The sequence below is a fragment of the Hibiscus syriacus genome, unplaced genomic scaffold, assembly GCF_006381635.1.
Source record: "Hibiscus syriacus cultivar Baekdansim isolate YM2019G1 unplaced genomic scaffold, ASM638163v2 tig00110257_pilon, whole genome shotgun sequence".
NCBI classification, from domain to species: Eukaryota; Viridiplantae; Streptophyta; class Magnoliopsida; order Malvales; family Malvaceae; genus Hibiscus; species Hibiscus syriacus.
The window spans coordinates 720,590-742,151 of NW_024062648.1; the positions used below are offsets into that span (position 1 = coordinate 720,590).

The following is a 21,562-nucleotide window of genomic DNA, read 5'->3' on the forward strand; positions in this document are numbered from 1 at the left end:
CAGAAGATGGACAAGTTTCTAAGCAGCAATATTAAGGAATGGATCATCGAGAACCTTGAAGCAACCCAGTCCCCTTCGCCAAGAGTCGAGAATTGGCCAACCTTCTTCAGCTCAGTAATCTGGTACCTATGGAAGAGAAGAAATCAGACGATTTTCGACCCAGAGATTGAAAGGGAATCAGTTATACAACAAGCTAGAGACTTACCCAGAAGTACATAACTTGGATACTACTAATTCTGGTAAGCGCACAAACCAGAAATAATCTTCGGTGCAAATGGCAGAAACCAGCAATTAATTGATGTAAATAACACAGATGAACCAAGCGACGAACACTGGAGAAGCTATGTGGGGGTGGTTGCAGAGATTACAATGGAAAATGGTGTTGGGGTTTTGGTAGAAAATAGGGATTTGTTCTATTTGGAAGCAGAACTATGGAGTATCCATGAGGGCTTAAGAATTGCTTGGATGAGGGAAGAAAGGAATGTGATTTTAGAATCTGATAATAGGGAAGCTATCAATCTTATCAAGAACAAATCGATTGAACACAGGAAGCTAACTATTCTGCAACACATTGAGAAACTTTTAAAGAGAAGTTGGGTGGTAGAACTGAAGTACATACCTAGAGAGGCGAATCGCGTTGCTGATTTCGACACCAAGCAGATGTGGAAACACCATGAGACACAAATTTTCTACTATAAGCTTCTAAATATATAACGGATTAATCGTGTATCTGACGTAAAGTAAACAAAATAGTACATGGATTTCAAGCATTAGTACATGGTTCCTTTGATGGTTTGTAAAAGATGGTTCGTTGGTTATCGCATATATATATGTCGGTTCGTTGGTTATCGCATATATATATGTCGCATGGGATTGTTGTTAAGGGGAGATCACTTTTTTCGTTCACCATTTTGTTCTTCGGCCATTTGGTTCTTTTTCAAATTTCTCTCCTCTATGATTATTGCTTGAAACCAGTGGTATTTTATTTTATGTACGTCGTTACTTCATTTGTTAATGATTTTGTGTATCAGGCTATCTCTAATCGATCATTATTATATTTTATTTTTTATAGTCAGATTGTATGAGTTTGTACTTGACAAGACGTTTGTTGATACAATTTTCTGTAAATGAAATATCCTAGTCATTTGGGGGGGGGGGGGGAACACTGTTGTATGATTAGAAATAGAAGATTGAAATTAACCCATTATTTCTTTCACCATTCAAATCGGAAATGTGATTTACTAAACACATTCTCACATTTCTGTCTACCGATCGCCATTCCCGGCCGGTTGTCAAAACCGGCATATTGCACATGCAATGTATAAACGATAATTTAAAGTTTAACGCAGTCTGTTCATGCAATGTATAAACATAGATTACTTTAGCTTTTGCACTGTGCATGTAATCTATGTTTATAGGAGTGTTGTATTGAGTTCAACATTGCAGGAAGCACGGTGGTGCGTTGAAGGAGCCGGTAATGTTGTCGTCATCCGACTCTGTTAGCCTGAATCATGACTCTTCGAATCTCCGCTGCGATCTCATGTAATAGCGCTGGTTTTGAATAACTCCGTTCATTCCAGTTTGTAAACATTTTCCCCAAATATCTTGATCCATACTAGCTGTCATGGCAACGATCAACGGCCAACTCTGGCTATGGAACTTACGGATTCTCGTTGCGACTTCGAATCCATCTAACTCGGGCATCTGAAGCTCCAAAATGACGATCTGGAACGGAGATGTGGTTGACCCGATAGCACTCAAGCATTCGAATCCGGATGACACAACAGAAACAATGCATCCCAACTTCTCAAGAAGCTTTCCGGTCACAGTACGATTCACAGTGTCGTCATCAGCAGTAAAACATCAATCCCCTGAAAACAGAGTTGGAGCGTGGCTGGTCCGAGGATTCCCCGGCTCGGTGATTGTACTGATAGGTGGTCGGATTTGAAACCAGGTAACAGTGTCATGCTTTGAGCAGAACCTAAAGGATCTTCGACTACCCAGAGGTTCCCATGCATCAGCTGCAAATTTTGTTCATATAAATGAACATTGAAGATGTAGCAGTGGAATAAAACTTCGAAAAGAAATCGAAAGATCGTTCTTATATGCGCATAGCATCATTCGATGGGGAAACAATTAACTTCGAGCCGTACAAGTAAAACATGCCATATAACGAATACGAGCATTACAAGCACAAACATGCAATGAGCAAACAGCTGAAACAGATACCTGCACTAGCTTTTGGCAAACGCCGGAGCTCAAGCGTTCCTCAGCTCCATGGCTGTTGTATCTGCTTTTACTGCTCGGCACCTCCGACTTCAAGCAGCCTTCTGATTGAGAGATTTTATTGGAAATCTTTATTTCGAACCTAATAAGGATATCTGCATCAGAAGGGTAGTGCCTCCAGGCTGCTCGTCTCTGATCGTTCCATTCCTGACTACCAGTCTCAGCAAACACCAGAAATATTACGGTTCCCCCTCCAGTATTGCTATCCAACGCTCCCGACCATATGCAGTATCACCTGAAAAATTCTTCGCTCGTCACCGAAAACGATGTCAGGCAAGGACTTGTCAACCTCGATGAGAACCGAAACCCTGATAAACACTCAAGCACTTGGCAAGGCAAGCTGCTTCTTTATCATGGAATGTAAGCGGAAAGACCTCTTCTTCAGTGGTGATCTTCCAACATCCATTGTTGATATATCCATCGCATCGTTTATCAAGGTCGACAGAACATTGCTGGTCTTCATCATCGAATCGACGATAATCCGTTGATTATTACTCAGATTTCCATCTTGCATCATCGAAATCAAGCCTAAGATCGAGTGCATAGGCCTCCTCATTCCATCACTCATTGCCTTCTGAAAAGCACTTCTAGCTTGGCTTGCCCTCATAGCATTCTCCCTCGAAAGCTGTAATGCACGATTTTGCTCAGCGAGTTTCTCCCTCATGAGTTGGGACTCTTCGAGAACCGCAGCATGAAAATTGCAACAGCTACCTGATCAGCAACCACCTTAACTATCTCTAATTCCTGGTTGCTCCACGATCTTTCTTTTCGCTTGGAAGTACACATACCAGTATGGAATAGTATGTCTGAACTTTCTCGGGAGTTCCGCCTTTAAAATGCATATACGAAGCATTGGCAACCGGATTGCAGCAACAGGTCCTCTCAAGCTCTCCATATGTTAAAGTGGCAAGTGCTGAATCTAGCTTGAGTATATGCACTCCATCGGTTCTTTTAATCCAAGCAACATCTGGATCAGTGATGGGAATGGTAAAATTATACGAAAAGTTCCTTCCTTTGAGATCATGAGTCAGGTTCATCTCCGTCTTGATCTCGTTGGGCATCCAAACGGCACAGTTCTGCAAACCTAATGTCTTAGACAACTCCCCATTGTTGTGTACAAAATGTTACGCCTATCCAACGATTTACGAATCTCTTGAGTAAGCATGCGGACATGCAAACCAGTCTCCCTCTGTTTCATTATGATGCCGACTTCCTTACCAAGGTCCCAAGCCTTTTTCTTCAGCAACAACTCTCTCACCTTGACTTGGAGAAGCAGCGGAAAGAGTGTGAGAAGCGAAAGGGCAGTGGCACACGAGACTAACGCGGTGAGAATCTTGAACACGGTGAGAGCCAACATCAGTTGAAAAGAATGAGGGCCATAGCTCCATCCGTGGAGCAAATGGGTCAATCCGCATAGCACGATGAAGGCGATGAACTGAAACAGCACCCATTTGAAGGGCACGTTCGAGCAGCTAACAAAATAAAGCTCAATAGGGATCGAAAGTATGCAACGGCAATCAAGAAATCACTAGCTCTTTGTGTCTCTAATATGCTCCCGATGCTCCAAAATCCCCCCTCATCGTCACAATTACACCTGGAAAGGCCCTTATCGGCACTAGATACCGAAACCAGCAGCCAAGAAATCAACAGCCCAGCAGCTAATGCTTTCAACATTGCATCCAAGTGAACTGGCACCCTCTCAGTCACTCGATTTACCGTTATTTCGAAACACTTTAGATTATCTGTATCAAATAAACATAGTTCAATTGAGCCACAACCCTGTAATTCCAAGCTTCAATTCTCTCAGAACCTGTAATGGAACAGAGAACTCAATACTGTTGAACAATAATAAAAACACAGCAAAATATGATATATAATAGCATTGCATGGAAGATATAATGCACTAAACATCCCAGAACATCTTAATTACAATATAAACCCAGAAACCAAACGAAAAAAATAATAAAAAATCAGAAAAATATACAAAAAAACTGAAACCAACCCATTTTTTCTGATAAAACCCCAGAAATGCAGCCTCAAAATCAAGTCCAAACAAGAAACGAAACAAAACCCAGAAGTTTTTAAGAACAAAAAACAGAACTTTACCTTTAACCAGAAGAAGCCATTCAAAAGGAAGCACGTCCAGATCTTTAGACTTCCCAACACAATGCATGCAGGTTTCCAATGCATTAGAGAGAAGCAAAGAAGACATGCATTTGATGAAACTCCCAAAGCTTAAAGCATTTCACATTCTGATCTAAACCACTCAAAGGTCATAAATTGGGACAGGTTCAAAGAACCAAAGAAGTTAAAAAAGCAATTCCAAAAGGCTAAAACTTTCCTTTATATAGCAAACAAGCTGATTCCCTGTTTTACTTTCAAACTTCAAAGAGAAGCAACAAAGGAAATAACCCAAATCCCGAAAACCAAAGCTTACTTAAAAAACTCAAAAAGGGAAGTTTTTTTGTTTAGAAGAAATGAATGAGAAGAGAGGATCCGGTTTTAAAAGGCAAGTGATGGTGTATGTATATATATGTAACGTGTTCGCATTTGGGTTTATAAGAATGTGGAAAGAAATACGAAAAAGGAGAGCGACAAAATGGGGACTGCATAAAATTTAGCTTATGGTATCTAATATTTCGTGATCATTTTGAGTTTAATTTATTGTTGCTGATGGAAATAAGATGAGGGGTTATTTGTGAGTGATTTAAGCGGGAAGTCACGATCGATAAAAGAAGCAGTCGTGAGTTCGTTATTTTGTGAACAATTTTTTTTATTTAGGCGAATAGTCACAATCGATAAAAGAAAAGATCGTAAATTCGTTATTTGTAAATAATTTTTTTAGGCGAAAAATCACGATCGATAAAAAAAAAAAAAGATAGTTAGTAGGTAACTTTTTATTGAGAAGTTAGGCTGATGAGAAACCAACTTTTACCAATATCTTTAAGTGGGAGGTGAACTAAGAAAGAGGAGAAAAATGAAGAAAGTCTTTTAATTGAGATTGAGGAACATTTATAGGGAAATACATGCGAAAATATTATTATTTTTATCGATTCTAATTACTTATAGATAAACACGGTACAAAAATTTGATCAAAAAATGTATTAGGTTGTACTTTACCGAAAATTATTTTTGATTTTTTTTACCGAGTTTACCTATATAGGTAATTATAATCTGTAAAAATAATATATTTTCGTCATTTTCGATTTTATTATTTAAAATATAACAAAACCAGTAACGCCTTATTTTAACCGTATACTAAGACGCCGTGCATAACTGCCCAACATTTATAATCACCCACTGATTGTGTTATCCGTAGTGTAATGATGATAGACATGTATTATCCTTGCTATTAAAAAAAATTAAAATTTGATTCAATTATAAAGAAAAATTAAAAATTACATTTTATTATTTAAAAAATTTATTAAAAAATTGTATCTTTATTTTTAAATTTATGAATTCGTCACTGATAATAGATATTCATAAATTATATATTAAATGGATCTGGTAATCAGATCTTTAGATTTTGCACCAATACCTATTTATGCCTATTAGTTGGCTTATTCAAAGGTCTTGTTAACACATTGTATCTGATTTCGAAGGTTGTTGATGAAAAAAAATATCATTATCCATGGTCCTAAAAAAGAGAGTTAATATAATCTCTTAGGGGGTGTTTGGAGGGGGAATGTGAGATTCTCATGGGAATGGAATCCACATTCTCCCTTTTGGTTAGCCCGGGAATCCCATTTCCGGTAATGTAATATTACTAATTGAATTTTTTTGATATTATCGGGAATGTCATTACCTCCATTTCCTTAGGTATTATTGGATTACCGGCATTTTGGACTAAAATGTCCTTTATTTTTTTTCTTTCAAAATACTCTTATTCTGTCATTGAATAATAAAAATTCTACGAAGTTTAAATTACAAATTATCCTTAAACTATTTTAGATTTACAAAAAATAATATTAATAAAAATTTATGAAGTTCAGGTGTTAAAATAAAATTTTACCCCTTCATAAACCTTTTTATATTTCTAATTTTGTAAAATAATTATATAAATTTTAATTTAAATTTTTAAAGAAAATATAAATATTTTTCAACTTTAAAAAAATATAATAAAGGACAATTTGGTCAATATATATTCCAATATTTTTTATTCTTTAACCAACACGGTAATCTTACATTCCTGCTAAATCAACCAAACACAAATACAACATTCTCAGTAATTATATTCCTTAGTAATCTTACATTCCCACTGGTAATCTTACATTCCGTGACCAACGCACCCTTAAGGTTATACTTTTCGGATATATAACATTTTTAATACAATAAAATTTAAAAAATTAAAAAATATTAATTTTATTATAATTTCTCAAATTGTCCTATTCTTTAACTCGAGCTCCATGGCTATTAGTGAGAGATTCAAAAATAAAATTAGGATGAACATACATATATTAATTATATATAAAAAATTACGAATAAATATAAATTTTAGAACAAAAACTAATAAAATATAACGTGAGTGACAAAAATTTATGGTTTTTAAATTTCTTAAGTAAAAGTGTGCAAATAAGGAAAGTGACCAAAACTTAATCTATATATTATCTACGTGAAAATAATGTAATTTTAATTTTATATATTTATCGTGTCACGTCAACAAACCGTTAAAGGTTTAACGATCATTAACCTAGTGATCATATCTTAATTAAAAGAAACGATAATGATCAAATATTATACTTTCGAATTCAGTGAAAAAAATAAAACTCAATAAAAGGGACCAATTCTATAGTTTACCTTAATATTTTCCGAAGAAAATTTGAATTTTGTGGACTATAATCAGTGGATCCACCACTTAACTACAGTGAAACAACAAGGTAATTTTTTTTAGGAATTCAGATCATGCGTGATGATGATGCAAAATTTTTGAAAACAACAAAAAAAAAACTATTCTTAAATTAATTTTTTTAAAAATTAATTAATTAATTAATATACTATAAACCCTCAAGCTTGTACAGTTTGTGGCCCAAAACAATGTTTGAATAAAGAAAATTCTTTGTGCCTAATATTTTTATTACTGTTGATTTTAAAATTTATCGTGTTGTCAGATATGCTCGGGGTCTAAATATTTTTTAAGATGAAGATATATATTAATATATATTTTTGTACGAAAAATATAAATAAAATTTAATGATCAAATCTTATGTTTTAAATTTCTTGAGTAAAGTGTATAAATATGAAAAGAAAGTGACCAATATTTAATCTGATTATCTATGTGGAAATGATGTGATTTAAATTTATATTTTCGTGTCATGTCAGCAAACTGTTAAAATTTTAACGACCGTTAACCTTCAGTGACCACATCTTAATTAAACAAAACAAAGTGGTTTAATACTATGTTTTTTGAATTCAGTGAATAAAATTTATAAAACTCAATGAAAAGGACCAGTTCTATACCCTTATATCCGGAATTTTTTTGTCCAATCTAAACAGGATCCACTATACTACAGTGTGAAACTTTTTATCTTCTTCCAAAATGGAAGTGTGAGTTCAAAAACTGAATATTTGGTTTTTATTTTTAAGAAAAAATTATGAAATGGTTTATTGGACAATCAATCAAACTCTTAATAAGTATCACATGTTTCTATTATAACCACCTTCTTAAATTATATTTAATTTTTTTAAATATTTTAATTTATCTTTAAATCATGATTTTATTTTTTAAAATTTTAAAATTTCGTTCCTAATCATGATTTCATAACTTGATCCCTAAACTTTAAACTTCTAATTTCATCTTTAAATTCATCCAAATATGTAATTTTTCGACCGTAGTTTATGCTAAATTTTAATTTTTAAAACGTATAATAATATAGCTTGACTTAACTTTTATTTTTTAAAATTTTAAACAATTTCGTTCCTAAATCATGATTTTCATTCTAACTTGATCCCTAAACTTTTAAACTTCTAATTTCATCTTTAAATCATCCAAATATGTAATTTGTTTCGACCGAGTTTATGCTAAATTTTAATTTTTAAAACGTATAATAATATAGCTTGACTTAACGATTTTTCAACAAGCAATGTAATTAGCATATACCAATTGTTTGAGATGAAATTGAAATGCTCAAAAGTTTAGGAAATAATTTAGAATGATAATCATAATTTGAGTATAAAATTAGAATTCTCAAAGTTTGAAGACTAATTTAGAATAAGAATTATAGTTGAGAATAAATTGAAATATTCAAAAGTTTAGAGATCAATTTAAAGTAAGAAAAGTTGGAGGCATAATCTTTCTTTTGTATAACCGACTATCAAACTTTAATTTTTATTTATTTTAAATGATATCTCTAAAATTATTTTTAAAGAAAAATAAAAAAGTTGAGAGTAATGAAGTAATTTTATGAGCATTGATGATATATAACTTACAATGACCGATAACAATTTTGTCTTTTAAAATATGTTTTTTAAAAAAATATTTTTCAAAACAAAAATCTAGTTTCAACAAGGCTTTATACTAAAATAAATATTCAAACTATACTGTTTTTTCGAATAGGTGTCTAAACTGTTTTTTGATACATTCAGATCTTAACGTTACAAACGTTGTCTATTTAGGTGTCCGGGTCATCAACGACGTTAATTTCCCCCATTAAGTGTGACACGTGTTACAATCTGATGCTTTTGAAATTTATTTTTAAAAAAATATATTATATTTATATAAAAAAAACTTTAACTTCTCTTAAATTATAAAAAGGCCCAAAATACCTAAAATCCCCCCAAATCCCCCCAAATCCTATTTTTAACCCAACGTCGCCGTGCTTTTTGGCCACGACCACTGCCACTGACGTAGTCCTTGCCATCCTTCTAGTCATATGCCGTTGTAGTTGTCTTCTATTGGGTGCCGAGATCGTGTGAGATCACGATTTTCATCCTAAGGTTCGTAGGTATAAAACGTCAATTTACCGCGATCGATCACGATTTCATGGGGTTTTGGTCGTTGAGGGGAGCTTCGTCGACTCAAAGGGTGACGACCGGCGTGGGTTTAGGGGTTGAAATGAAGTTTTTTAAAGTTTCAGTGTTATTTCAAAATGTTTATGTTTTTTTTAATATATATATAATTTTAATTTTCTAATTTTTTTAATAAAATTTTTAAATGAACCAAATTGTGACACGTGTCTCTTAACGTAAAAATTAAAGTTGTTGATAGCTCGGACACCTAAACGTTTGTAACGTTGTAACTTTAACACTAGGTCATATATTCGAAAAAATATTTTTTTTTTTATAAGCCCAAAAACAAATAGCGAGAGACATATGGTAACCGAAGTCGGTATCCGATCTTCGTCCTTTCTGAAAATCATCCATCGATAATAAGAGATACATCGTACGATGTAAAGAGATGAAATATTGTTGAAGAAATGATGAATTTAATTGATAGATTTAATATTAAATTCACAGTCTTTTAACTATTGCAAATTAAACGATAATTTGTAATTTGAATATTAGTAGGATAATTATTCTTTTAATAAGTCAATTTAAAAAATATTTGTTATTTTTTTTAATTTTAAACATTAAAAGATAATTATATAAGTCAATTTAAAAAGATATTTGTTATCTTTTTAATTTTGAATATTAAAGATAATTATATATTATATGTTTCAAATTAAAAAATATTTGTTTAGTTTAATAATAAAATGAGTTTATCTTTTGACCATTGCAAATTAAATATTATTTAATTTTAATATTAGTATGATAATTACTCTTTGGATATGATAATTTAAAAAGATATTATTTTTTAAATTTTGAATATTAAAGATAATTATATGCTTTTGTATATTTCAAATTAAAATAATATCTATTTAAGTTTGAATGGTAAAATGAGTTTTATCTTTTGAATATTTCAAATTAAAAGACGTTATTATCTGTTTAAAGTTGAATATTCAAAGATATTTGGTTGGATTAAATATCTCTTGAAAATCTCTTATAAATAGTGAGTAAACTTGTTAGATTTTTCACATATGAGAATTCAAGAAATTTTATTCTCTTGAAAAATATTCTCTCCTTAGGAAATATTCTTTTCTTCCACTAGTTTTCCGGTGATAGTCGAAGGCAATGATCGTTCGTGATCTCTGCAGATGTGCTACTGTAGCTGATCGTAAGTTGTTGTATCTTGAGAGACAGGTGACCAATGAACTCGAGCACCAAAAGCTTAACAAGAACTGCATTAACCAAGATGTTTCCTATGCTTATAAAACCCAGCTTAAAAACCTCGAGAATAATACTCTCACTCTCGTAATTTATGTCTTATATTGATTACACATATAATTTTAGTAGATATGTTCGAATAAGGAAAATGATAAAAATTATCCCTAAAAGCTGATTGATAGATTTGACAGATTTATTTTGATAGGCATAAAAGAGTGGGACATATAAGGGTAAAAAGAAAATATAAGTGTCGTTATTTGTTGAGTTTTCTAATAGGCAAAACTCACGAGATATTGCTGTGAAAAAAAACAATTCACGTGATAATGTTGTCCAAGAAATAATTGTTCAAATGGTGTGAATTATACAGTGCATGGATTGGTCGCCATACAAGCCAAACGAGATCATAGGTCGCCATACACTCGGTGCGACCTTGTAGGTTGCCATGCAAATGGCTCGAATTCCTCCGTGATTCTGCTGAAATCACGACAAAGGTGGTTCTGCCTCCCTCACCCCTGTCTCCCTCATGCATGCAGCAATGAAATCATGATAAAAGTGTTCTATACGAGCTGTGGCGAGAGGATGAAGCTTTGCTACGAGCTGTGGCGAGAGGATGAAGCTTTGCATGCGCCATGCACGTCGGAAGAGGTCGCCTGCATGCAGTGGAGAGCAAGCGAGCATGCAACGGGGAGCAAGGCGCAGGACAAGGTCGCCCAGCGTGCATGGCGACCTACCATGTCGCCTGGCGTGCATGGCGACCTACAAGGTCGCCCGGAGGGCATGGCGACCTATGCTGGGAAGCTGCCACACTGTAGGTCGCCCGGAAGGCATGGCGACCTACGACCAACACTGTGCAATTCGCCCTATTTGAGCAATTAATCTTGGGAGTACGTTATATCCTTAAATAAAAATTTCGATAACGTTATCTCGAAAGTTTTGCCTTTCTAATATAACCTTTTGAATGGTACAATTTTAAAAATCAATAGAGACACCTTTAATGGGATGTAGGGAGTAAGCAACAATCCATGTTCAGCTTCGCTTTTGTTTGAATGAAGACTAATCGAAGAATTAGGTTTATTTATAAAATATGTGTCTAAAGTTCGTCGATTTTTATTAAATAAAGAGATATTATATTTTAATTGTTAAAATAAATATATGAAATTGTACGAATCAAGGGACCTTAGTGATTAAAAGAACGATCATTATCTCTAAAGGATCTAAGTTCGAGCACCAACGATTTTAGGGTATTTAAATGTATTGTCAAATGGTTGAAAGTCTTTAGAACAGGTACTACGAAAGTAAATCTTTACTAAAAAATACAAAAACATATTTATATTATACGAAAATTTAAAATTTTTAAAAAATACGATCGTCCTCAACATCCTTCGATCGATCCAATCTTAGACTACTAAATTTGACTTCAACCCTGTATGCCATAACCCTGACTTGAATGTTGAATTTATCAGGTGGCGTACCATGCGATTATGACGAAGAAATTGCTTGATTTTCGTTGAAATTAATAAAACACTCAACCTATTAAAAATTATGACATCTATTAAGACTTCGAGTTTATTATTAAAAGAGACCGTCATAAACTTTGAACATAGATCATAAAATTAACATTTCAATTATTTAAGTTGACTAGCCCACAAAATGTGGCATCCGAGTTCAGTTCAAAGTCAAACTCTGAGTCAGATTCCACCATGGGAGGGAAGCATGCATGCATGAGTTACGTGATCCACAACCTCAGCCATTAAGAAATAAATTATTTTTATCTTTTTCTTCTTTTATTTTGATCGGTTTTGTTCCACTTTCTTGGTAAACAAACGGAAAATCTAGTCATGGAACAACACCACCATTGAAGAAAATGTCCAGGGGAAACCCTAAAAGAATGAATCTTTCATTGCTTTATAAGTCTTTGAAGACGTACAAAACAAATGGAATTCATTGCGTTACAGTAGGCATGCATCACCATACAAATCAATAACTCGATCCGAATCCGATCTGACGAAATAATTAAAAGAATGCCATAATTCTGGAATTCGATTGTCACGCGAAAAATCCAACTTCGTTTTTGATTAGTAGCAACACCGAGTCGAATCATGGGATGCGGATCAGCCGTGGAACGAGGAAGGGCAGCGGCGAAATGCATTTCGTTCAATGGACAGGGCGGTCCGCCGTTACCGGGAATGTTGGTGCAGGAGAATCCCTCCGACGGAGGTACCGTACCCTTCTGAAGAGTCTGTAAACGGAGTTCCTTGTTTGCTAACTTGGTTTCTTCATGCAAGAATCTAGTGCCACTACTTGCACCAACTTGTAAAGCAAGAAGAAGAAGAAGAGATACCAAAGCAATATTGAGAGCTCTCATTGTGTACATAAAATTAAGTTAAACCATGAAGCATTTCATGTAAGTGTGGGCTATTTATACTAGTTATAGGCTCATTGTGTGTGTATATATATATATATATATTAATTTTTAAAGATTTTGACTGTCGAATTCATGGTTTCTTTTTTCATTTCTTACTCTGTTTTTTCCCTAATAAAACTGGGCAAAACTTTGAGATAATGTTCTGGAAAAAATTAATTCACGAGATAAAGCAATCTCAAGATTAATTGCTCAAATAAGGTGAAATCCACAGTGTTGGCCGTAGGTCGCCATGCCTTCCGGGCTACCTACTAGGTCGCCATGCCTTCCGGGCTACCTACTAGGTCGCCATGTCTTCCCGACGAGCTACAAGAGATTGCATGTGCCATGCACGTCCCAACACGCTGGGCATCCGAGGCCATCCGAGAGCATCCGAGGCCATCCGAACGAGCTATGCGAGGGCATCCGAGGGCAACCGAGCGAGCTATGTGAGGGAATCCGAGGGAAGCCGAGCGAGGGTAGGTCGCCCGGAGTGCATAGCGACCTACAAGGTCGCCCGGAGGGCATGTCGACCTATGTGTTGGGACGTGCATGTGCCATGCAACACGTTCATTCTCTCTGTTTGAGCAGGTAGGTCGCCCGGTGCAGGCGACCTATAAGGTCACCCGGAGTGCATGGCGACCTACGGCCAACACTGTGGATTTCACCCTATTTGAGCAATTAATCTTGGGAGTGCATTAGCTCATGAATTAATTTCTATCAGAACATTATCTCGAAAGTTTTGCCAATAAAACTGTGATATATATTATTATTTGATTTATTGAATTAAATTAAAATTAAGATGTATTGATATATTATGTAAGTGATAAATGCTAAATGTAATAATATGTATGGGGCGTATAGGGCCGTAAACGAGCAGAGTCGAGTTTGTGTATTGTTGAGTTTGACTCGACTCGAAAACTAAAATGGAGCTCGAATCGAACTCGAAACCATTAACTGAAGTCGAGAAAGCTCGAAATAAAAAAAAAATTTTAAACCTAACTCGATTGAAGCCTCAAACTTAAACTCGAATATGGACCTTAAATACATGAAACATTATATTGCATTTACGAAAATCACGCATAAATTAATATTATTAATAATTTATTTTAAAAAAATAAAATCTTATATATTATATTTTGAACTGCTCATGAGCTTTACGAGCGAGTATCAAGTAGGTCGTTTCGACTCGTTAAGAATTCGAGTTGAGCTCGTGCTTGAGTCGAGTATTTATCGAGTTTAACGAGTCGATCTCGAGTACGATCTGTCTCGTCTCATTATAGTCCTGATAGCGTATATCATCATCTTATTAATCAATTAAATTTATTAAATTAAAATCGAGATAAATTTGTAATACAATAATAATAAAGATAAATATATTATTAAATAAATGTAGAAAAAGTAAGTTAGACTAACCAATTTCTAAAAGGATCATGATTAATCTAGCAAAATGAAATTTGGGTTGGTGTAACAACCAAAAACTTAGGGATAAAGTTGCAATGATCCAACGGTCAGGAACATCATAAACCCTATCTCACAAAAGGGAGAAAAAGCCATTTTGAACCGTTGGATCATTTATTTCAAAAGATAGGGTTTCTCCCCCTAAGCCTTTCCTTTCATATATAAATGCCCCGACCCTAAACCTTCGACGTCTGTCTCCGTTCTTCTCCTCCCCCCCCCCCCCAAATTTTTCATATGTTGTTGGTTTTCTTTTTCAATTATCTGGGGGCTTGAGGAATTCGTATTCCAGATCCGGTTCATCTGCTTGGACAGAGTAATCACGGTCGATTAATTCTCTTTATTCTGTTCAACTTTTGCAACAGATTTTTTGTTTAATCCACCATGTTACTCTGTCTAAACAGATACTTCGGATCGTCTCCGATTTCTTGAAGAAACTGGGTTTTCATGCCATAGAAACTACAAACGTAGCCGATCTAAGTGATTTTTTTTTTAATTTTCAGTCGGATCTTGATTCCAACGGCAATGGAATGCAATCTATCAACGACTCTGAAATTTTCAAATCTAAAGAAAATTAAGAGACTTTTGGATTTTGGAAGTGGAATGATTTGGTGGAGTATGAGTGGATCTAGTGTTTTGAGTTGAGTAAGCTTCGAATATTTCAAGAACACGTGCAGTTTTGGAAGGAAAATGACTTGCCGGTGAAATGTTTGGCGATGAGGAGAGCTTGAAGGAGCAATAAGAGAAGCTACCGTCGGAGAGGATGACGATGAATGTTACTGTGAGTGTTAGACCGATAATTTGATATTGTTTTGTTCACACATACCACTTTTGAGTGACCTTTAAGACTTTGGGTTCTTCTTTGATTTTTTCCTAGGGTAAAATATTTAAATACTCTCCTCTTTATAAGATTTTATTTAATTGAATTAATTAATTATTAAAAGTTATGGAATATTTTTTTAATTATAGGTGTTGTTTAATTGAATTAATTAACTATTAAAAATTATAAAATAATCATCTAATTATTTATACCTTTTAAACTTAATTTTACCGGATATGATAACATTTAGGGTAAATTATACATTTAGTACTTAGATTATTAGTTTTTTTCTAAATTTTAATTTTTTGTTGAAAGTTTAGGTATGATTTTAAAACAATTGAAAGTTTAGGTATTAAAATAGATTAAAATTGATAGTTTAGGTACTTAGTGCATAATTTACCCTAAATTTTAATCACCCGATTGTTTTGAGTTGTATAGTCGTTTGAGATTTTATGATCTGATTTTATCATATCTAAGAATGGACATGGGTCGGATCGAGTTAGATTTTCGATCTACCCAACTTGATGCAAAAAATACAAATCTTTCACCCGAGTTGAATTCGACCTGAAAAATATACACCTTACCTTTTTTGAGATAAATTCTGAACCTGACCCGACCTAACTCAAAATAATATTTTTATCAAAAATATTATTTTTATTCAATAAAAATAAGAATTTAATTAAAATAAAATAATATATAGAGGAATATTATTATAATTATCTCTAAACATATAAGATAAAATTACAATTTTCTTTGGGTCGAGTCGGACATTTTCACCCTAAACTCGAACTCTACCTGAACATAACCTTAAAAAATTTCCGACTCGACCCTAACATGACCTTAAAAAAACCTCAACTCAATTCGGACTCAATTTTTTAAAAAACATCAATACGATTGAATCGGGTCGGTTTGGGTACCATACCAATCCTTAGTCATAGCATTACCTATTTTTAGGTACTTCTAATATAGAGGGTCTACAATTTTTTTTATAAAAAATAATAAATTTAAAATATATGAATAATTAACAGCGCCATAACTAAGCCTAAGCAGGAGGTACACTTGTCCAAGGCCAAACCAAAAAGTTAAATTTTTATTCTAATACGTGAGTCCCAAGTTAAACTTTTTTTATTGTAATATAATTAATTTTTAAACACTATGAAAAAACGGTTGTTTCCTTTTTTCATATGTATGGGGTAAGTGGAGGTAAGAAAATAGGCTACCCCCAATATCAAGTTGAGAGCAGCTTTCGTAAGAGACCTTCGAATTATGAAATGCCCTATGTGGGACTCGATCTCACGACCTCAAGATTAAGAACCTTGTGCTCTACCAACTGAGCTGGATGGTCATTTTTAATTTTTAAATACTATGGTTGGACCTAAATCAAAAAACTATTTTTTATTCTAATATAATTAATTTTTAAACAGTTTGGGTGGACCCCAAATCAAAAAACTAATGTTTTATTCTAATATAATTAATTTTTAAATAGTTCGGGTGGGCTCCAAATCAAAAACTAATTTTTAATGTAATATAATAAATTTTTAGGGTAAAGTATAGTAATGGTCATTGAATTTTTCTAAAGCTTTCATTTAGGTCCTCCAACTTTTAAAACTTGCAATAGAGTCCTCCAACTTTAGTCCCGTTGCAATATGGTCCACGACATAACCAGCGTTTGACGCCGTTACACTGCCGTTAGTACGTTTGCAATATAGTCACTAAACTTTTCAGGTGTTTGCATTTAGGTCCCCCAACTTTTAAAACTTGCAACACATTCCTCAATTTTATTCTAAACCCCATTGTAATATAATAAATTTTAGGGTAAAGTATAGTAATGGTCATTGAATTTTTCTAAAGCTTTCATTTAGGTCCTCCAACTTTTAAAACTTGCAATAGAGTCCTCCAACATTTAGTCCGTTTGCAATATGGTCCACGACATAACCAGCCGTTTGACGCCGTTACACTGCCGTTAGTACGTTTGCAATATAGTCACTAAACTTTTCAGGTGTTTGCATTTAGGTCCCCCAACTTTTAAAACTTGCAACACATTCCTCAATTTTATTCTAAACCCCAAATTCCTTTTCGATCTCGAATTCCCCTTTTCGCTTATCTCTTCTCATTTCCAGCGCAATTTTTCAGTCGGAGATGCATGGAAAATTCTAATCTAACTCTGAATTATGTGGAGGCGTTGACTTGAATAAGGGTCCATTGAGAGAAAGCCCGACCAATGGACTATCAGGACCATCAACGATTCAAGGTGTAATGTTAGATACATGTCATCTCAAGTGAAGCATAGATGTTTGATGAAATTCTTGTGAGAAAAAAATAGGGTTAGAAATGCAGAGTTGACAAATACTACTAAGATGAACTAAGTATCATTGTTGAAAGTCACCAACAAAGCTGTAATTATTTTGTATAAATGACATAGAATAATTTCTTCGTTTAATCCTTGCGGTTAAAGATTTTCCAACAGATGATCAAGTATAATGAAATCCCAAACAACACATTCACCTCTCAGTCTCTTTCGCTCACATGCACTCTCGTTCACATGCACTCTCGGTTGGTTTCCCAAACAGTGTTATCTCTTTCAAATTTTTATTTACAAAGAAAAAATGGAGGAAGAATAACGGGAAATTGAAGAACAAAAACCAAACGAGAGTGCATGTGAGCGAAAGAGACTGAGTGGTGAATGCGCTATTTGGGATTTCATTATATTTGATCATCTGTTGGAAAATCTTTAACCGCAAGGATTCAACGAATAAATTATTATATGCCATTTATACAAAATAATTCTAACTTTGTTGGTGACTTTCAACAATGATACTTAATTCATTCTAGTAGTATTTGTCAACTCGATATTTCTAACCTTTTTCTAACCTTTTTTTTAAGAAAAGACAATTTAATTTAAATCTAAAAATGTTATTCTTAAATGTAATTAAAAATGTGATAAAAATTATAATATTTTAAGTTAGACATAACTTAAAATATTATCTTCTTCTAACACTTTCAATTCTACCGAAAATGTTATATTTTTTATAACATTTTTAGTTACTGCACGACCTAAAATATTATAATTTTTTTATCACATTTTAAGTTGTACTCTAAAATCGTCATTTTTAACCTTATATTAAATTACCACATAATGGAATCACCGACGAAAAGGAAGCAGTTAGGGAAGTTCTACTGTGTGGCACCCTTAATATAAAGTTAAGGAAAGACGCTGTCGGTTTTGTTATTATTTTTTTAACAAAACCGGTAAAAAATTACCTAAAACATTATTATTTCTAACTAAAACATTAGTATTTTTTAATAATTTCGGTAAAATGTCCAATAATAACAAAATCGGTAGAAAAATAACAAAATCGATAGCGCTTTAACGGATTTATTAATAAAACTGGTAAAACGCCCAATAATAACGAAACCGATAGAAATAATAATGTTTCTGATAATTTTTTGCCGATTTTATTAAAAAATAATAACAAAACCAATAACATCTTTTTTTTAACCGTATATTAAAACTGTCGCACTCGTCATTTCCCAAGCAGCTGCCGTGGAGCAAATATGATACATTTGGAAGCAATACATGAAATGACCTATTTGTCTGTCTTATTGTTCTTGCACCAATATCCCATAATGATATTTTTTACGAACCAAATATAATAATACAAATTTAGAAAAAAAAATTATTAATAATAATTTTTTTCGTGAACCAAGTGCCTTTTAATATATATCTCATGTTCTGATCAGTATCATTGTAGTTGTCATTATTTTTATTAGTTTTTTTTTCTGTTTCAATTTTCGTTTCTCTTTTGATCACTTACCTCCACAACAACGGCTGTAGTATGTGTCTCCATATTTGTATTAGCTGAGCATGATCAGATATTTCTTTTCAATAAGTAACCGATTGTCATAAATCATAATGTTAGTGAGTTTTACCACATAAATATGAAAAAGAGAGAACTAATCGTACATTAATATTTATTTATATAATTTATCTAATATTTAATTAAGAAATTATTTTTATTTAGTTAAAATAAATATATAATCTTAAAGAATGAAGAGGTAAGTTGGGTAAGTAATTTTTGAACACTTTCAAGACGGCGACCGACCCATAAAGGCGGAGCCTCAGAAAATCCAAGTTGGAAGGAGAACTTTTCGAATGAAATTTCTTGAAGGAAGTTCGTCTTGTTTATTCCAATTGTCAACTCAACTCCAGTTTAGAGTTAATTCGTCATGCAGTTTAAGGACCAATCAGAGCCCTGAGCTCCCTCTCCTCTCTGTTCGCCAAAGACCCTCTTCAGAACTCTTCACCAATACCCAACAACCCCAGGTTTCAAAACTCACGAAACCCTTACCTTTCGGTTCCCAAAGATTTCGAGTACTTCGTCAGGCATCAATGTAAATCAGGTAAACTCACCCTCAACGATGCACTCACTTATTTTGACAAGCTAATAGCGATCCAACCTTCCCCTTTGATTCAAACGTTTAATATCGTATTGGGTTTTGTCTCAAAGCTTAAATGCAATCCGGATGTGTTTTCGATGTATAGGAAGTTGAATGTTGAAGGGATTAAGCCGAATTTATATACTTTAAGCATTTTGTGAATTGTTGCTGTCAGTTAAAGCAGATGAGTTCTGGGTTTTGTGTTTTTGGTCATGTTATAAAGAGGGGGTTCGAGCCTGATTTGGTTACCGTTAGTATTTGTTGAAGGTATGTGTGGGGATGGTAAGGTTTTGGATGCAGTTAAGGTTTTTGATAAAATGTCTGAAAGAGGGTTTCAAGGGGACGGTGTTATATATGGGATTCTGATTAATGGGCTTTGTTCCATTGGCCATCCGGCTATGGCTCTTGAATTGCATAGGAAGATGGAAAAGAGTAGTTTTCGAGGGACTCTGATGACATTTAGTCTGGTTATTGATGCTTTTTGTAAAGATGGGATGGTCGATGAGGCATCGAGTTTGTTTTCGGAAATGGTTTCGAAAGGAATTATTCCGGATACTGTTGTTTATGGTTCTTTGATCAATGGATTTTGTCGTTTTAGTAGGTTGAAAGAAGCTGTTAATGTTTTCGACGAAATGGTTAGTCAAGGATTGACTCCGGATTTGGTCATATACAACACTTTGATTCATGGTTTCTGCCAAGTAGGGATGTGGGAAGAAGCTATGAAGATTTTCAATCTGATGGTTGGAAAGGGGATTTCTCCTGATGTAGTAACCTTCACAATTTTGATAGATTCTCTATGCAAAGAGGGAAAGACCAGAGAAGCGCAAAGAATATTCGATCTGATGATTCGAAAGGGGGCAAAGGCAGAGATACGAACTTATAATTCACTCTTGAATGGATTGTGTTTAAATGGTCAGTTAGACGAGGCAGCCAAACTCTTTGGTTCGATAGTCGATCAAGGTCTTGAGCTTGATGATTTTAGCTACAATATAATGATCAGTGGCTATTGCAAGAGTTGGAAGATTGATGAAGCTTTTCAACTGTTTCAGAAAATGCATGACGACAGAATTAAGCCTACTGCGGCTACTTACAACACACTCATAGGAATGCTTTTTCAAGCAGGGCAAGTGAGCACTGCACAAAAGATGTTCGACGAGATGCGTGTTTACGGTAAATCTCCATTATTTTCTACATATAATGTCATGTTGGATGGGCTATGCAAGCATGGCCATATCGACGAGGCTCTTAATCTTTTCCGTTCCCTTGAAAGTACCAATCACAAACCCAGTATTGAGCCTTTTTGCATACTTATTGACGGAATGTGGAAAGCTGGAAGATCGGAAGAAGCTTGGATAATGTTTGATCAAATCTCCGAGAAAGGGTTGTCTCCTGATGTTGTAACATAAACATGATGCTCAGTGGCCTGTGCAAGAACCGTATGCCATGCTGGCTGATAAATTGCTCATGGAAGTGGAAGAAAAGGACTGCTTACCCGATTCCATCTCATATATGTCGTTATCAATGGACTTTTACGTGGAAAGGAGGTTGAAAGAGCTATGAATCTTCGAAGCAAATGCGCAAAAGGAACTTCTCGGCAGATGACGGAGTCACTTCAATGCTGCTACGCCTTGCCATCAAGGATGAGCAATGTCGTGCAGCTCTCAAGTCCCTGTCATATGAAAAAAAGCTGTTTCTTTTCCCGCCCTAGTTGATTATATTACAGTCTTTTATCAATTTCCTGCTTCTGTATGAATTTGGCTCAATGATATTCACAAATACAATTATTTTTTCAATGATAAAAGGAAAAATACAGACAGAAAGGAAATACATGGAAATATCATCCATAATGCTATATACAAGTGAATTTCCAATGCTATTGGTTAATTTCTTGTGCTTTGATCATCAGCTTTCATTTGGGGTTACAATTCCATTGATGGCCTCAATTTCTCAGCTTTTTCCAG

General features: G+C 34.1%; 2 pseudogenes; one reads left to right on the forward strand and one right to left on the reverse strand.

Moving 5' to 3' along the window:
• Positions 1 to 1,222: 1,222 nt before the first annotated feature.
• On the reverse strand, positions 1,223 to 4,498 carry LOC120114996 (annotated as a pseudogene).
• A 14,858-nt stretch (positions 4,499 to 19,356) lies between these two features.
• Positions 19,357 to 21,309, forward strand: LOC120115064 (annotated as a pseudogene).
• The last annotated feature ends 253 nt before the right edge of the window (positions 21,310 to 21,562 follow it).